This window comes from Anolis carolinensis, chromosome 4, assembly GCF_035594765.1.
Source record: "Anolis carolinensis isolate JA03-04 chromosome 4, rAnoCar3.1.pri, whole genome shotgun sequence".
NCBI lineage: Eukaryota > Metazoa > Chordata > Lepidosauria > Squamata > Dactyloidae > Anolis > Anolis carolinensis.
In genome coordinates, this window is record NC_085844.1 from 76,823,955 (window position 1) to 76,843,014 (window position 19,060).

Here is a 19,060-nt window from a genome sequence, read left to right on the forward strand (position 1 = left end):
GCTTCCCATCTACTGTTCTGATTTTTGAGTTTTTTTTAATACTTGTAGCCAAATTTTGTTCATTTTCAGCTGGTAAACTGGCTGGGATTTCAAAACAGCTACCCTGTTTCCCTGAAAATAAGACATCTCCTGAAAGTAAGACCTAGCAAAGTTTTTGTTTGGAAGCATGCCCGCCAAACAGAACACCAGAGCATACAGGAGTGGTAAATGTACATACTGTACCATAGATGGTTGTACATGAAAATAATGGTAGTAACAAGAAATTCTTGATAGGATTCACAGTTTGTCTGGTTATGCTGGTTTGTGATAACAACAACTTTACTGTATATACCGTGTTTCCCCGAAAATAAGACAGTGTCATATTAATTTTTGCTCCCAGATATGTGCTAGGTCTTATTTTCAGGGGATGTCTTATTTTTCCATGAAGAAGAATTCACATTTATTGTTGAACAAAAAAACAATGAACATTTATTATATACTGTACAGTAGTTGTCATCACAAACCAGCATAACCAGACAAACTGTGAATCCTATCAAGAATTTCTTGTTATTACCAATATTTCCATGTACAACAGTTTATGGTACGTACATTTACAGATCCTGCATGCTCTGGTGTTCTGTTCATTGGGCATGCTTCCAAACAAAAACTACGCTAGGTCTTACTTTCAGGGGAGGCCTTATATTTAGCAATTCAGCAAAACCTCTACTAGGTCTTATTTTCTGGGGATGTCTTATTTTAGGGGAAACAGGGTAATAAATGTTCATATTTTGTTCAACAATTTATTTATTTATTTACAGTATTTATATTCCGCCCTTCTCACCCCGAAGGGGACTCAGGGCGGATTACAATGAACACATATATGGCAAACATTCAATGCCAACAGACAAACAACATTCAGTTTTAGACAGACTCAGAGGCATTTTTTTAAACATCTTTCCAGCTTCACGATTCCGGCCACAGGGGGAGCTGTTGCTTCACCGTCCATTGGTGGCTGTTCTTCCTCATTCTTTTCCTCGCGAGCAGTTTTATGGTGTTGTAGATTAGTTAAATTAGCCTCCCGCATAAAGCGTACCTAATTTTTCCCTACTTGACAGATGCAACTGTCTTTCAGGGCTGCTAGGTCAACATCAAGCCGGGGCTATATATATATTTTTTTATGGTCAGAGGCTTAACCCGACCCGGGCTTCGAACTCATGACCTCTCGGTCAGTAGTGATTTATAGCAGCTGGTTACTAGCCAGCTGCGCCACAGCCCGGCCCCAATAACAATAAGTGTGAATTCTTCTTCATGGAAAAATAAGACATCCCCTGAAAATAAGACCTAGTGCATCTTTGGGAGCAAAAATTAATAGAAGACATGGTCTTATTTTTGGGCAAATAAACATCTCTTATTAATTTTTTTAAAAAAGAATAAGAAGGGAAATAAGAGCTTTAAGTTGTTTTTGCATGATATCTTTGATGTTAGTACTACATTTTGATTACCTCCCCCTTTCATCGCACAGTTTTTGAGTTGTTTATGTGATTATAAATGGCCTCTGGGGGAAACTGAAATCTGTAAGTAATCAAGCAGATCAAGAAAGGAAGAGCCTATTAGCTAATAAAAACCATGTTCAGTCCTGAAGTCGTACATGCTAATGGCAGTTCCCAGTGTACTCTTAGGAGCCCTTGGAAGAAAGCTCCCATCCTTCAGTGGTGGGCTAACAGCAGTGGCTGCGCTCCCCTAGGAGAGAGAGACTGACTATTCAGTCTGTGCCTGCCTCATCCTTTCCAGCATGTTCCCACTGATACATTAAAGGAATTAATTGCTCATAATGATCTCACCATCTGTTAACAGAGGTTCATACCTACAGGCTGGTGGCATGTGGTGGTCCTATTCAGCGCTCAATAGGCAATGCTGGGGGAATGCTTTCCCACATTGCTGTCCATTGCGGCCTGAAAAGGGGAGGAGAACTCCCTGTTGGCCATCTGCTCCTCGTCTTTCTGTGAGAGACCTTGATGCGGTCCAACACAGCTCTGATCTGACTCCAATCTGATTGGAATGTGGCTGATCTGAGAGACTCTCAAAGCTGTGAAACTGAGTCAAAAGGAGATCCCTTTTGTCCCCGATGGGCTGAAAGAAAATGATCACTTTAAAATTCATAACTCCCAGGTGCCTGCCATCTATTCATGGGGGTTCAAAAAAGAGAGGGGAAAGGGGGGGGGGGGGTTGAGAAGAGAAACTCTCTGAACTTCTCTTCATTAAAAGAAGAGAGAGGGACAGAGGAGGGGGCCAAGGAGGGAGTTTGACCATAGAAAAAAGCGGGGAGAGAAAAGGAAGTAGTTTGTGGGAATGTGTAGAGGATTTCAAGCTAAACAAATGAGGAATTTGGATTTTCTTTTCTTTTCTCTTTTTTTTTAAAGGGGAGAGAAAGAGAGGGAAGGAAAGGGATGCATTTGTAAAAGCAATGCCTCTGTACTGGAGGCCCTTCAAAGCAATGGTTCTGTATTGGAGGCCTTTCCCTGGGGCACTGAAGCAAAACAAAACACATCATTCTAAAAAAAAAAATGCCCAGGATGTTTTTCCCACCTTAAAAATCATGCACAACTGCTACTATTAAGGAATGTGAGATATGAAGGAGAATTGTAGGTGACACATGTTCTTGCTTTGCAGGGATGGACAGAGCTGCTCTTTTCCTTTCTGTGCTTTCTTTTTATTTTAACTAGTGTGGGTACAGCATCGAGATAAAGTCTAAATCCAAGAGAATATCGCTCCACTCCCACATATAAGTAAAATCTGCCTGGCTTTAATTCACTGGAATGAATTAGAGAGACATCAAACCCTCCTTTTTTCTCAATCCTCCTTCCCATGAGGAAGTTGGCCCTCCACATTGGGAGATTTAACTTTTGTGAATCTGATTACACAAGCCAACAATATCAAACTTTTTGTAATAATCAGAAATGTGAGTAGCACAGTTTAAATATTTTTATGCTGATTTTAAATATATATATATTTTTTCCCCATCACGTCAACACAAGCCAACAAATATTTTTCATCAGATACAATTTTAGGTAATTTTTATATTTTTTTGCTCTGGATTCAGATCTGTGTTTATTTTTTCTCTATCACATGTCGTATTTGTGATGGGTCTAACTGAATAATTAATACATTTACACACTGATATAATAATATTATAATAATAACTTTATTTTTATACCCCATCTCCATCTCCCCGATGGGACTCGAGGTGGCTTACATGAGACAAACAACCAGCATCATAAGTTAACATACAGTTTAAAAAATAATATAACAACATAATTATACAACAACATAACATAATGAAATTTAAAACCTAGACATCAATTGCTACGTATAGAGGGTGATTTGTGCAAAAACTCTGGATAAGGTTGATGAAAAAGATAGGACAAGCAAGGAGGACATGGAGCTGGTCACGTTAAAATACTAAAACCTATAAAATGAGGGGCAATGATAAAGTGCAGAACAATTTTGTAAACAGGTACATGGCTAGATACATAGCTGGTGGCTTCTTCACTCAAAAGCACACCGAAACATCGATGTTTTTAAATTCCGACAGAAGATGATATCAATAGAATCTAATTGGTATCAGTGCATAAATGCATTAATTATTCAATTAGCCTCATCGCAAAAACTACATGTGATAGAGAAAAAATAAACAGAGATCTGAATTCATTGCAAAAAAAACTCTAACAGAAAGACCTAAAATTATATCTGATGAAAAATACTTATTGGCTTGTGTTATTTGCAGAATTGATTAATATGTTCCCTCTAGGAATGTTCATGTCCCTCAGTGCAACTCTGTCATCAACCTCCAGTAACAGTTGACCATAGAGCCATGCTGGAAGACCTAAAGATTAGTGGAAAGTTCTTCTCACAGGTTAAATTGTTGTTGTTTTTTTAAAAAATGGCTTTTCCACTTCTGTAGTAACCTAAAATTAGTGAAAGTGCGGGGTCTACTGTAGTTTCACTATATCTTATGTTATAACTCTATACAGAAGCATCTATAAATTTGATTTTTGAATGTTTGGATTACTATACATTTGTCATGATCTCTATGGCTCCTTCCACACATCTGAATAAAATCCCATGTTTTCTGCTTTGAACTAGAATATATTGCAATGTGGACTCAGATAACCCAGTTCAAAGGAGATATTGCATGATTTTCTGCCTTGATATTCTGGGTTATATGGCTGTATTGAAGGGCCCTAAGAATATGGCATTGATTCTTGCTGCACCTTTCTAATTCTTTCACTCATTGTAACCTTTCCTTCTTCATTTGAACCGTGCACAGGTGTGTACAATAAAAAATCACAGTGGTTTTGTTTAATTTGAGCCTGTTGGGGCAATTGGCAGCTTTCACTTTATGACATTAATATAGTGAATACAATGGAAGCCACAAAGGAATGTGATGTGGTTATTTATGAGAGAACACATTGAAGCTTTTTACTGTTGTCAGGGCCAGTCCTACCATTGGGCAGAATGGAACAGCAACAGGAAAGGCAGCCCCTTGGCTGTCCCTCTATTCACTTCTGTTAAAGAATACAAGTTGTTTGTGCCACAGGGCTTACGCTCGCTTGCTGCTCCCCGATTTGGTAGAGAGATTCTCTTCTATTGTCAATATTCAACTGGCAGTCCAATCAGCTTCTGATTGTGGAACAGGAAAGGTGGTTGTCTTACCTTTTGTAGCAAAATATATACATATAATAAAAGTGAAAAACTGTATGTGTGTATTTGGCACAGGTGTGTGCTCACACAGACTGCCTCCGGCCTCCACAAACAGGCTATAGTTCCCAGAGCCGAGGAGCCACCAAGTCACTCCCTCCCAGGACATTGCAGGTTACAGCAAGCACATCCCAGTGTTGCTTTCTCTCTCTATTTGCATGACCCCACCCACTGCCTCTCCCTTAACCCTTTCCTATGGCACATAGAAAACAGAGGAATTGATCAGCAGCTGAACATACTGGAGAGGTTTGGGGAGAATTCACCATGATTTATAGGAGTTGTAAGGACCGGGATGTGTAGTTCACCTGCAATCTAAGAGCACTCTGAACCCAACCAACAATGCACCTGAACTAACTTGGCACACAGACCCAACACGGTCAACTTTACATACTGGCAGCGTTTGGGGGTGATGGACCTTGGCATCCAGGAGTTAAAGTTCACCCATATTGAGAACACTGAACCCATCTCATAATGGATCTGGACCAAACAGACCCAACATGGCCATCTGGGAATACTGGTGGACTTTGGAGATGACTGACCTTTAACTCTGAGAGTTATAGTTCACCTGTGTTCCGTGAACCCTCTGAACCCCACCAACAATGGACCTGGAACGAACTTGGCACACAGACCTAACGCTGCCAGCTTTGCATACTGGTGGACTTTGGGGGTGATTGACCTTGGCACCAGAGAGTTATAATTCACCCTTATCCCGAGAGCACTGAAAGCAGCAGATGTTGGATCTGGACGAAACTTGGTACACAGACCCAACATAGCCAACTTTGTTATACTGGTGGGGTTTGGGTTGATTGACCCACAATTTTGGGAATTGCAGTTCACCCACATCCTTATGCATTTTCTAATGGGAGCACTCATAAAAACAACAGGAAAGATTGGCTTCTTTCTAATAAATAGCATTACAAATTACCAAATTGATATGATCTAACACCCTAAAACAAACAATGCCTTTTCAAATAACCTGGGCACCGCTGGGTCCCCAGGCTAGTATGTATATAAACAATGGAATTTGATGTTCTATTCATTCATGGGCTTTCTAAATCTACAGATTCACATGTTCTAATCCTTTATGTTGTTTCTTTCAACAGACACTCCAGCCATAGTCACTGATCCTCTTCACTCATACATTTCATCCTCTTTGCATTTGCATTCACCAGGCCAAGCGGTACTATTATAAGCCAAGGCAGGATATTTGCATAATAATCTCTGGCAAACACTGAAAGAATCTGACCTCTCTGGTCCCTTACAATTTAAAAAGGTTAATGTCAAATTAACGTTGAATAAATCCATACAGAGCAATGATGTTAAATGAAGAGTAATGGTTAAATACACAAAATCCAGAAACATGCATAACTAAGCATAAAACTCTTCTCTTGTATGCATTATGTTACTAGTTTGTATTAAATGTTTGTCTTCTGATTTTTGCAGGGATTGATCTCTCACCACATCACACTAAGTCAGTAGTTCTCAATTTGGGGTCCCCAGATGTTTTTGGCCTTTAACTCCCAGAAACCCTAACAGCTAGTAAACTGGATGGGATTTCTGGGAGTTGTAGGTCAAACCATCTGGGGACCCCAGGTTGAGAACCACTGCACTAAATAATTGCACCCTACAAAGAGACGGCACAAGAACAACCACCATCAAATACTTCTTCCCCTCCTTTCCATTGCTCATATTGAGTGGGGACACACCCCGTATTTAGTAAATTCACTGACTACTAGTAGTGAATTACAGTCCTAAACATTACAAGCAAAACAGTGATATTGTTCCAACTTATTTCTGCCAAAAGGAACTAGTCAACAAAGTAACGTATTAGAAGCAATATGTTACATTTCAGGTTTTGTGAAATTCTACAGCATTTTTATTCCAGGACCAACATGGCAGATAGAGTATGATTTCCATATCCACAAGACCCATAATTTCACTTACTCGCATTTGATAGAATATGTACTCTCTGGGTATTTCCTAGGTCCTTTAGTGCAACTCCATGGTAAGTTTGGATCAGAAGTAGTTCATTTCAGTAGGGCTTGTTATTACCCATAGTTTTGCATGTCCATGGGAAGCCCGAGAACATATTTCCTGCAGATGCAGGAGGCTGTACTGTAATATTTTCTTTTGATATATTGTCACACCGGTTCGAATCCGAGGAGCAGGATAAGCTGTTAATCCCAGCTTCTGCCAACCTAGCAGTTCAAAAACATGCAAATGTGAGTAAATCAATAGGTACTGCTCCAGCGTGAAGGTAACGGCTCTCTATGCAGCCATGCCAGCCACATGACCTTGGAGGTGTCTACGAAGAACGCCAGCTCTTTGGCTTAGAAATACAGATGTAACCACTGACTTAGATGGACAAAAGATAAGCGGTGAAAAGGTAGATTAAAAAGATACTGGATGGAAGGACAAGAGGGACAAGATAGGTATTGAAAAAAAGGAACACACTCACACACACACAGAAAGAAAGACATATTGCACATACATGGCAGAGAGGAGCTATGGATCAGAAAAGGATGAAGGAAAGAAGATACCAGAAGTGGACAGCAATAGAAACATGGACCTTGCTCGCATTACAGGAATTATAGAAGGGTTTGAAAGAGGTAAGGCAAGGATGAAAACAGGATGAAAAATGGAGAGGGGGAGACTGAGTGAGTGAGAAAAAGCAGGAGAAGTTTTCAAGAGTGGCATGACCAAAAGTATCAGGATTCATGAAATTGAGGATAACTTTATATGGAATATAATAAATGTTCAGCATTTTTGAGTGTGATAGGGATTTCTGATCACAAATAAAGAATACCATATCCAGATTTTCTTCAAGGTTGAATCTAACTGTGACCACACAGGAAGTTTTCAAGACAAACAGTGTCTTTTGTAAGGAAAATTACTGTTTTGTTTCTAATTAAATTGTGGTTTTGTGCAAGATTTCAGTGAAAGTACTAATTATTCCAAAAGAAACCACTCAATACAAATGAGGGAAAAATTAGTTAGGAAGTCATACATGCATGAGGCAGTTTGCATAATGATTAATTCCAACAATTGGTGCTTTAGTAAGTGTAACTGAATAAAGGGATTTTTATTTTACTATCAATTGATAGTTTATTGTTTTTAACCAATAGATTTAAAAAATAGACCAAGAAGCCAAGAGCTAATCCTTGGAACCTGTGATAGGGTTGCCATCAATCAGAGTCAACTTGAAGGCATATAAAGCAACAGTCAGATCTCAATGTCAAGTTGAGGAAGTGAGCTTTAAATTATTGCCATTCAGAGCCACAGCATTAGATTCACAACACAGATCAAATTTGTAATCACTAGAGGTGTGTGCGAAAAAAATTCCTTCATTTCCTTTTTGCTATCACTTCGTTTCGACCGTTAGTCTACACAAAACAAATGATTACATTTTCGTAGGAAACGAGAGGCAACACAAAAATAAAAGCCGCACAATCATTGTGCTTGCTTCTTGTTTCCTTTCGTTTCGGCCCTGTAACAATAAGCAGATACTGTCAGAGGGCTGCTTTCTCATTACAGCTGATGTGTACTAATGAGTATTAATAATTACATTAATATAAATAATGATAGTTGCTCTGGTACCCTAAGATGAGTCTGAGAGAGGAGTGCCTCCCAATTACATCCAATGTGGATCAATGGGTCTTGATGACAATATTTATATCAATAATAAGAACAACAGTTATTCTGGGACCCTAAACTGAGTCTGGGTCTGGGAGAGCAGTGCCTCCCAATTACATTTGATGTGGATCAATGGGTCTTGATAATATTTATATTAATATTAAGAACAGCAGTTAGTCTGGCACCCTAAGTTGAGTCTGGGTCTGGGAGAGCAGTGCCTCCCAATTACATTTGATGTGGATCAATGGGTCTTGATAATATTTATATTAATATTAAGAACAGCAGTTATTCTGGCACCCTAAGCTGAGTCTGGGTCTGGGAGAGCAGTGCCTCCCAATTACATTTGATGTGGATCAATGGGTCTTGATAATAATATTTATATTAATATTAAGAGCAGCAGCTATTCTGGCACCCTAAGCTGAGTCTGGGTCCGAGAGAGCAGTGCCTCCCAATTACATTTGATGTGGATCAATGGGTCTTGATAATAATATTTATATTAATATTAAGAACAGCAGTTATTCTGGCACCCTAAGCTGAGTCTGGGTCCGAGAGAGCAGTGCCTCCCAATTACATTTGATGTGGATCAATGGGTCTTGATAATAATATTTATATTAATATTAAGAACAGCAGTTATTCTGGCACCCTAAGTTGAGTCTGGGTCCGGGAGAGCAGTGCTTCCCAATTACATTTGATGTGGATCAATGGGTCTTGATAATAATATTTATATTAATATTAAGAGCAGCAGCTATTCTGGCACCCTAAGCTGAGTCTGGGAGAGCAGTGCCTCCCAAGTACATCTGATGTCGAAATGCCTTCCATGTGTGGCATTTTTCACCCCTCCAGCCCAAAAACCCGCGCCGGGGGGGGGGGGATGAGCCTCAGAAGGCCTCCCATTGCAGCCAATGGTCCAAAAATTTTAGTTTTTTTCGTAAGCCAGACAAAAATTCATGTTGTATAGGCAGCCCATTTTCGTTAGTGGGAAACAAATACGAAAATGAGATGACACCTATGAAACTACACAAAACGAACAGCAATTCTATACGAATGCACACCTCTAGTAACCACCTCTCTAGTTATTAAGATGTGTCATCACACTAATTTCTAGCTTCCTAGAAAACATTTTAGAACTATTATTTTTCTAACATTCAATGATGCGTATGGCAAGTTGCCAACCATACCAAACCTGTAGTTCTAATTTTGTTTTGTGTTGATCTGCATTCCATTACTCAGTGACTACAACAAAGCAATCATATACTTTTTATTCTTGTCTTTTCCTGGAGCTCTTATATGCTAAAATCCCATCTAAGTTCCCAAACCTTAGGACAACACAACTTTGGATAGTATCCTAAATGTCAGTGTTTTTAATCCTTCTTGCTTCTTTGCTTTTCTGTCTAAATTCAGAAGAACGACAAGGAAAAAAGAGTTTGAGTTTTGCAAAGTGCTCGTTTCATGAAAGGCAATGAAGGAACAACCAACAAGGCCTTATTAGGGACGTTTGCACTGGTCAGAATTTTTTCAATTAACGTTGCCTTAGAAAGCACAGTTGCTCAGCTTTTGTCCGGCTGCGGCCAAAGAATACGAAGAGCAAATAGATTGGGAGAAGTCTGTCGCTGCAGCTCCTGGGAAAATGTAACAGGTGTTATAGCTCAGCTGGGTATGAGCTGCATAAAAAAGGCTCACTCAGGCTCTGCCCATAGAATTCTCTTTTTAAACCAGAGCCTCAAGTAGGAAGAAACTAATGACTTCATTACCATCTCAATTCTGGGAAATGTTTAGTCCAGACCTGAACCATTAAAGGAAAGGTATAGTACTCTCGGTGACCTTACAAGATCAAAATGTTATTTAGAGCAATTCCATTAGTCAAGGCTATAAACCTGAAAGAACACACCCTTTTGCGCCTGTACTTATCCCATAAAGTAGGAAGGGGTGGGGAGAGAAGCCAACAGGAATAGACTTAAGGAGGCAGACAAGGAATGAAACACATATTCTACATCCACTTGCTATTGTCCTCCTCCTCAATTTCCTTGGCTTTCCTTTGACCCACACTCACTTTCCTTTGTTTTGTGTGTGACACGTTTAATAGGGCTTGCTATTTCCATGCTTCTATTGGAGTTCAGAATGTGTGTGCTGCATTTATTTTGTTTCTTATTTATTTGAAAACATTTCTGTGATGCCTTAATGTCAAGGCTTAACCAAACCAATAATTTTTCCAAAACAATGAAAATCATTCCTCCTTTTGGAAATGTAAGAAAAACCACGAAAGCAGCAATAAAAAAACTACACCACCAAATTAAAGTATGTCATTTAATTTTAAAAAAAAACTCAGTATGTTTTAAATAGGTGATTTTTTATCGTGTCAGAAGCGACTTGAGAACATACTGCAGGACGCTTCTGGTGTGAGAGAATTGGCTTTCTACAGAGACTTTGCCCAGGGGATGCCCGGATGTGCCAGGAGGCTTTTCTCATGACCCCGCAAGCTAGAGCTGACAGACAGGAGCTCACCCTGTCTTGCGGATTACAATCACACATTGCTTTCCTCAAAGGCAGAATCTTCACTAGCTATTTGAAGAAATAAGATGTTTTATTGGGGAGTTTACGGCCCATCTACACTGATCATTCAATGCAGTTCAAAGCCAGCTTTAAACTGCAGCATCCAGACAACAAACTCACTAAAGTGCATGAAAGAAAGTCTCTAATGTGCTTACTTTACTTAGGCAATCCCTTGTAGTTTGAGGATGATGGTCGTCCATTTCTGTTATCTTGGGGATGGATCCGTAGATGGCTGAAGAGACCTATTCTTGATCTGCATGTTCTCCCGCAGTGAGGACATCGGTTTCCAGGTGGAAGGCGGTCTCGGTCAGGGTTGGCTTGATGGGCCTTCCTCTTAGCACATTTCTCCCTTAAGCCCTCCATTCGTGCCTCTTCGAACTCCACAGCACTGCTGGTCACAGCTGACCTCCAGTTAGAGCGCTCAAGGGCCAGGGCTTCCCAGTTCCCAGTGTCTATGCCACAGTTTTTAAGGTTGGCTTTAAGCCCATCTTTAAATCTCTTTTCCTGCCCACCAACATTACATTTCCCGTTCTTGAGTTCGGAGTAGAGTAGCTGCTTTGGGAGATGGTGATGGGGCATTCGGACGATGTGGCCAGTCCAGCGGAGTTGATGGCGTAGGAGCATTGCTACAATGCTGGTGGTCTTTGCTTCCTCAAGCACGCTGACATTTGTCCGCCTGTCATCATCTCTAATGTGCATCAGTGCGTCATAATAATAATAATAAGAAGAAGAAGAAGAAGAAGAAGAAGAAGAAGAAGAAGAAGAAGAAGAAAAGAAAAAAACATGGCTAAAGCTCACAAATGGAACTTTGAAAAAGGAGACGGAGGGCCTGATTCTGGCAGCCCAAGAACAAGCCATTAGAACCAATGTCATCAAAGCCAAAATTGAAAAGTCGACAACAGATCCCAAATGTAGACACTGCAAGGAAGCAGATGAAACAATAGATCATGTCCTCAGCTGCTGCAAGAAGATAGCACAGACAAACTACAAGCAGAGGCATAACACCATTGCTCAAATGATTCATTGGAACTTGTGTTACAAATACCATCTGCCTGTGACAAAGAACTGGTGGGATCACAAGCCGGAAAAAGTTACAGATAATGAGCATGTCAAGCTACTCTGGGACTTCTGAATTCAGACAGACAGGGTTTTGGAGCACAATACTCCTGACCTCACGGTTGTGTTAAAAGACAAAGTATGGATTGTCGATGTTGCAATCCCAGGTGACAGCAGGATTGAGGAGAAACAACTGGAAAAGTTGACACGATATGGGGGTTTAAAGATTGAACTTCAAAGACTCTGGCACAAGCCAGTCAAGGTGGTCCCAGTGGTGATCAGCACACTGGGTGCAGTGCCTAAAGGCCTTGGCCTGCACTTAAACACAATTGGCACTGACAAAATTACCATCTGCCAGCTTCAGAAGGCCACCTTACTGGGATCTGCTCGCATTATTCGCCGATACATCACACCGTCCTAGACACTTGGGAAGTGTCCGACGTGTAATCCAATTCAACAGCCAGCAGAGTGTCTGCTGTGGACTCATCTTGTTGTGTTTCAAATAATAACTTTATTTTTATATCTCGCCTCCATCTCCCTGAAGGGACTTGCGGCGGCATGATTTGTGTAAACTGCTTCCAGGATTTCATCTGCACAGTGAAACCACTTTCTCCAATACCAGTTAGAAAATGCAATAAATGGTCAGAGTAGATGGGGCCTATAATGTTGCAGCCTTGTATTACTGTAACATTTCCAATGATAAAGTTATATGATTTCAGATAGAGGCAGCAGTAACATTTGCAATGTGGTTTAGCACTTAATCAAAAATGAAGAGTTGCTGATATTCTTCAGCATTATTTTTTAAAATCTGAAACAAAATATATTCGATCTATTTAATATCTGTTTTGACTTTAGAGTAACACCAACTTTGCCCTATTGTTACAAGCAAAAAGAAATAAAATCAACTGTTAGCTAATTTCCCCAAATATTTACTTGTTTATGTCAATGTTATGTGCACAGCACAGATTTATCTTTATCTGTTTCGGCATGTATAGGTTGCCTTTAACTTTCTCAACCCTCAGTGTATTAAAAATGTTAAAAGGCATATTTATAACCTATTACAAATCATAAAACACAAATATGTTAACCACAAACAGCACTGAAGTCTGCAGTCCAATACCCGCTCCTGGGAATACATTTCAGTGAATTCAGCGTGACTCACATCCAAGGAGACACGTAGCATTGCACTGTTAAAGCTTTTAGCGACAATTAAAGAAAATTATTCTCGAAAAATGGCATAAATATAGAGAAACAATATAGAAAAACATGACAAAATTAATACAGCAATCATGAAATGTAGAACAGTAAAATACAGTATCAGTTAACAATATTTTAAAGAAATAGCAAAAACAACAGTCATCACCATCTGTTTAAAAATCATTGGCCTAGGTGTCATTTCCCTGTGCGGAGGTAAGGACTTTCCAAAACATGGGGCCACCTCTGGAAAGTCCTGCCTGTAATTCAAGGGTGGGCAACTGCTAGTTGGGGGCTGCATTAGCCTCCTATGGGACCATGGTGGCTGATGTGTTCCTCTACATTTCTTTCTTTGAAAAATCAGTTAAAATGAGAGGACAATTTCTTTATGTCTACAGCCCTCCCTGAGCTGTAATAGCTACATGCAAAGATATTTAAACCAGTATGTAAATTAAAATTGAGCGGGTACAGGCTCTCCTTCTCTCTTATTTCTATTTTTTGTCAATGTGATCTGGACCTACGGTGACCTTGTAAATGAGGAACCTCTGCTCAGGTTTTGAAAGTTCGTGACTAAGTCTTCCTGACCAGAGGGTTGGCAGTTCAAAGCCGCGAGTCAGGATGAGCTCCTTAGTTTTTGCCAACCTAGCAGTTTGAAAGCATGCAATGCGAGTAGATCAGTAGGTACCATCTCTGCGGAAAGGTAAAATGGTGTCCCATGCAGACATGCTGGCATCAAGATCTGGGAATTCTACAGACAACAGGCTCCTCGGCATGGAAAAATGGAACAACAGCACCTCTCCATAACCAGAGTTGAGTGTCGCCTCCAGACACCAGAGATGAAAAAGGGAAACCTTTACCTTTGTTTATCTACTGTATGTAGTTGTTAACTGTATTAAAAGGCACTGAATGTTTGCCTTGTATGTGTACTGTAATCTGCTCTGAGTCCCTCTGAGGAGATAAAGCGGAATATAAATGAAGTGTATTATTATTATTATTATTATTATTATTATTATTATTATTATTATTATTGTCACAAAGACAGAGTATGACTCAGCAAACGAGGTGTATATGTTGGATTTCATATCACAAAATCACAAATCTTCCCAAGTGTTTAAGACTGTGTGATGTATTTTCAGATTGTTGTTGTTGTTGTTGTTGTTGTCGTTATTATTATTATTATTATTATTATTATTATTATTATTATTATTATTCCTTAATTGAGTCTATCGACTGATAATGTAGTCTCCCCACTTTCTCCCATTTTTATTGAGTATTATAATCTTTCTTTAACAAACCATGTCATTTCATGTTATGGCCAAAATTATCCACCAGAAATATAATTCTTTTCCCACAATCTCCTATTTTATCAAGCATTGTTGCATTTTCTAATGAACCATGTATTCTCATGATATGGCCAAAATATGATAGCCTCAGTTTGATCATTTTGATTTCTAAGGAAAATTCAGGCTCAATGTGCTCTCAAATCCTTTCGTCTGTCTTTTTGGCAGTCTAATGTATCCATAAAACTCTTCTCCAACATCACATTTCAAATAATTTGATTTTCTTCCTATCAGCTTTCTTCGCTATCCAGCTTTTACAATCATACAGAGAAACTGGGAATATGAGAAACCAACTTCACCATTGACTAAACTGATCCAGAAGCTGATCTTAAAGGTTTGGCAGGTTCATATGAATGCAAGCAGTCTTCAGAAAAACAGTTATATACTATCAAAAGTATTGAACCACAGTCAGCCCTATGTATTCATAGGTTCCACCATCAATGGCCTGAAAGTCCTCCAACAAACAAATCCCCAAAAGTACACCTTGATGTTGCTATTTTATATTAGGGAAACCAATTTATTATGCTATTGGATATAACAGGACTTGAACAGCCATGGTTTTTGGTATCTACAGTGTGTGTGTATATGCGCATGGATGTCCTAGCACCACACCCCAGTCCAACATTGAAGAGACAACTCCATACTTTTAGACAGGGTATTTGTTTGTTTGTTTATTTATTTATTTACCATATTTGTACCCCAACCATCTCACCCCAAAGGAGACTCAAGGCTGCAATAGGCAGCAATTCGATTCTGTACACACATATATTAAAATAAACAGTTACAGTTAAAACCAAACAAATAGGACATACATTATTAAAACAACAATTAAAGTACATAACTAAACTATCTGTTTAATGTGTAGGAAATCAAATATGTATGGCAAAACATTTTTTTCTTCCTTCATTTCAGTTGAGGTATTCACATATCTCCCATTGCTTAGTGTAAATACTGAATGATTGTGCACATTTGGTCTAAATTGGATGAGGAGAGGTGGGCAAGAAATAATAATAATAATAATAATAATAATCATCATCATCACAAACCTGCAAAAATATTGGAAAATGAGCACGCAAAGATCCAGATTGACAAAGTTCTGGAACACAACATACCAGACGTCACAGTTGTGGAAAAGAAAAAGGTTTGGATCATTGATGTTGCCATCCCAGGTGACAGTCGCATTGACGAAAAACAACAGGAAAAACCCCCGCTATCGGGACCTTAAGACTGAATTTCAAAGACTCTGGCAGAAACCAGTGCAGGTGGTGATCGGCACATTGGGTGCCATGCCAAAAGATCTCAGCCGGCATTTGGAAACAATAGACATTGACAAAATTACGATCTGTCAACTGCAAAAGGCCACCCTACTGGGATCTGCATGCATCATCCGAAAATACATCACACAGTCCTAGACACTTGGGAAGTGTTCGACTTGTGATTTTGTGAAACAAAATCCAGCATATCTATCTTGTTTGCTGTGTATAAAATAATAATAATCTGCAATCTGGTATGATAGCAGGTGATGTATCTTCAGCAGGATAGTTGTAATATTGAATTTCCCCATACACAGTCTGATATCATAGATAGAATATGAGAAGAGACATGGATTCTTTCTTTATCCCAGACAGCAAAATGTCTTGTGTTAGCCTTGCTATCCTTCCCTACTCTCTTGTGCTTCTTTGTTGCTTCTTTCAAGTGTTCGATATTGACTATGTTGCTGAATATTTTCTTATTTACCAGTTTTATTTCACAGAAAGTTTCCCACCATTGCTATTTTAGGGATTTAAGCATTTTCTTCCAAGAGTTGCCCAGACTGGCATTGAGTGAAAGAGATGAACTGAATGCTGCATTTTAGGATGTTATCCCAGGGATGGAAGGGAAGTGAAGGAAAGCGTTTGGAAGAGTGGGGACTCATCTTACCCTGACAAGGTATGTCTTCGGGGATGGCCAGCCATCCCACGTCCTTTCCCCATCTTCTTCCAACTTTCCCCCTCTTTCTTCAGTCTTTTCTTCATCATTGCACGCTGGCAAGATGGATTCTCACAGGTAGCCACCAGAAGTAGCCATGCATCATGGGATGGCCTCTGTGGGACTCTCATTTGCCAACATATGAAAAAGGAGAGAAAATGGGGAAGGGGGACTTACATGGAATAAGGTCCTTAGTTTTCCCAGAATTGTCTTGGCTTCAACATGTCAGGAGGACCTGGAGTCATTGGAAATGATGTCTCCTGTTACAGCAATTTCATGTGGAACATTTCTTCTTAGCACCATGTTGAATCTGCTATGTATCATTACCTATCTATTAGTACTCCTTGGAAGCCTACCAGAATGTTGTGTAGATATGGGGGTGACCAACCCTAGCACCAACCTTCCACTCTGTACCATTTCTCCCAAGTGTTGTAAATCTTGCCTGTGAGTTTTACTTCTCCCAGCTACACGTTCCTTAAAGGTGAGGGGAAATATCATTGTACACAATATGTATGTTGGAAGAGGGAATCTACTTTTCTATATGTAGGGAATTGCTTGCATGGCGAGGACAGGGGAGGATTAAATGAATCCTCTCTTTTTGCCTCCAGTAGTATGTTTCAGGCAGTAAGATCCAATTCTGCAGTATTCAATATTACAAGGCAAAATGAACATGTAAGATAACTAAGATATATCTTCTGCTTTGCTCCTAGGTGCCGAAATGAGTCATTGATAAATTATCTGCTGCTGCTAGCTGTTTATGCTGTCATCTTAAATCTAGGCAGTAGTAGGCATTTTGCCAGCCTTACACATCTCCTTCGAAAGACACACATTTGCATATATTCCCTGGCATATTAAAGGTATTTTCTTTTTATTGTCACCGGAAGATAGTTTTTGCATATGTGCACATTTTCTGGCCATTCCATAGTCTGATTCTATATTTTATCTCTAGTATCATTTAAATAATTATGGGAAGCCTTTAAAATGCTCAATACTGGTTTGATCTCAGCTTCTAACCTGGTGTTTGCTTAGGGTGATAAGAGAACTTGAGCAGGTTCTCATGGGCTCTTGGCTTCAGCAAGTGGACCACTTTCTGAGACAATGTAAGTTGCAAATGTGGCCCTGTATCAGAAAGGCTTTATATCCCTTATGTACATGTTCTTTCAGGTTGCTTATATATCTTAGGAAAAACTATGAATCTCATAGGAATTTTTTTTATAGACAACAAATGCTCAGAGGCAGTTTGCCATTGCCTTTCCCCTTTCAAGATGGGGTCTGGTGCATTCACATCTGGTGCTGATGTTGCAATCTCCGGAGGGAGAGAACAGTTAGGCATTGTTCCATCATGCCTGGACCCACAAACTGGTAAAAGGAAGGGAACTGGCACCAGTATCTGCTGGACTTAGTCTCCTCCCTCATTGCTGTCCTTGCTTCTTTGTGTGTTGCATCTTTTTTTAGGCCCCTTCTACACTGGCATGTAATCCAGATGATCAAAGCAGATAATCCACATCATTTGTTTTGAACTGGATTATATGAATCTACACTGCCATATAATCCAGTTCAAAGCAGATAATCTGGATTTTATATGGCAGTGTAGAAGGGGCCTTAAATTGTTAAAGTGTAGGTAGGGAAAGTGTCAGATTAACAATTGTAAACTGCTTGTGTAAAGCACCATGAACATGGATGGCACTACATAAATAAATTATGACAATGGCAATGGTAATGATAATGGAATTACGCTATGTAACAAAATTTGAAAAATGCTCTGTTCCTGTTTTGAAAGTGGGCCGGGCTGTGGCGCAGCTGGCTAGTAACCAGCTGCAATAAATCACTACTGACCAAGAGGTCATGAGTTCGAAGCCCGGGTCGGGTTAAACCCCCGACCATTAAATAGCCCGGCTTGCTGTTCACCTATGCAGCCCCGAAAGACAGTTGCATCTATCAAGTAGGGAAATTTAGGTACGCTTTATGTGGGAGGCTAATTTAACTAATTTACAACATCATAAAACTGCCAGCAAAACATGAGGAAAAGAATGAGGAAGTACAGCCACTAGTGGACAGTGAAGCAACAGCTCCCCCTGTGGCCGGAATCGTGAAACTGGAAAAAAAATGCCTCTGTGTCTGTCTATATATGTTGTTTGTCTGTTGGCATTGAATGCTTGCCATATATGTGTACATTGTAATCTGCCCTGAGTCCCCTTCGGGGTGAGAAGGGCAGAATATAAATACTATAAATAAATAAATAAATTTCCTGTTTAATTGTGCAGTACTTACTTTGAAAGTAGTTGTTATACTCTGGAAATTTTGTTTCTATGGCCACCACAAACAATGTTGAATTGGTTGAAACTCGATACAATATTCATTGAAAAACTATAGCAAAATGTTCTGCGGGATATCCTGGAAAAACAAAGTTTTTGCAGTTTAATAAACTTTTCCCATGTTTTATGATAGAACTAATTTATAACCCAGGGGAAAAAAATCAAATTACATAGTGTTCTTCTTATTCAAGATACTTAGGCCTCTGTTCTAACACAACAAAAGCTGGCCTGGGCTCAGGACCTTGTGCTTATATTTTATTTAAAGCA

At 39.5% G+C, this 19,060-nt stretch overlaps 1 long non-coding RNA gene across 1 annotated transcript; it reads left to right on the forward strand.

Moving 5' to 3' along the window:
• The first annotated feature begins 6,651 nt into the window (after nucleotides 1-6,651).
• On the forward strand, nucleotides 6,652-18,734 carry LOC103278567 (uncharacterized). The gene is made up of 3 exons (XR_506157.3): nucleotides 6,652-10,172; nucleotides 16,290-16,439; nucleotides 17,189-18,734. It is a non-coding gene; the product is annotated as an uncharacterized LOC103278567 (long non-coding RNA).
• Nucleotides 18,735-19,060: the final 326 nt, after the last annotated feature.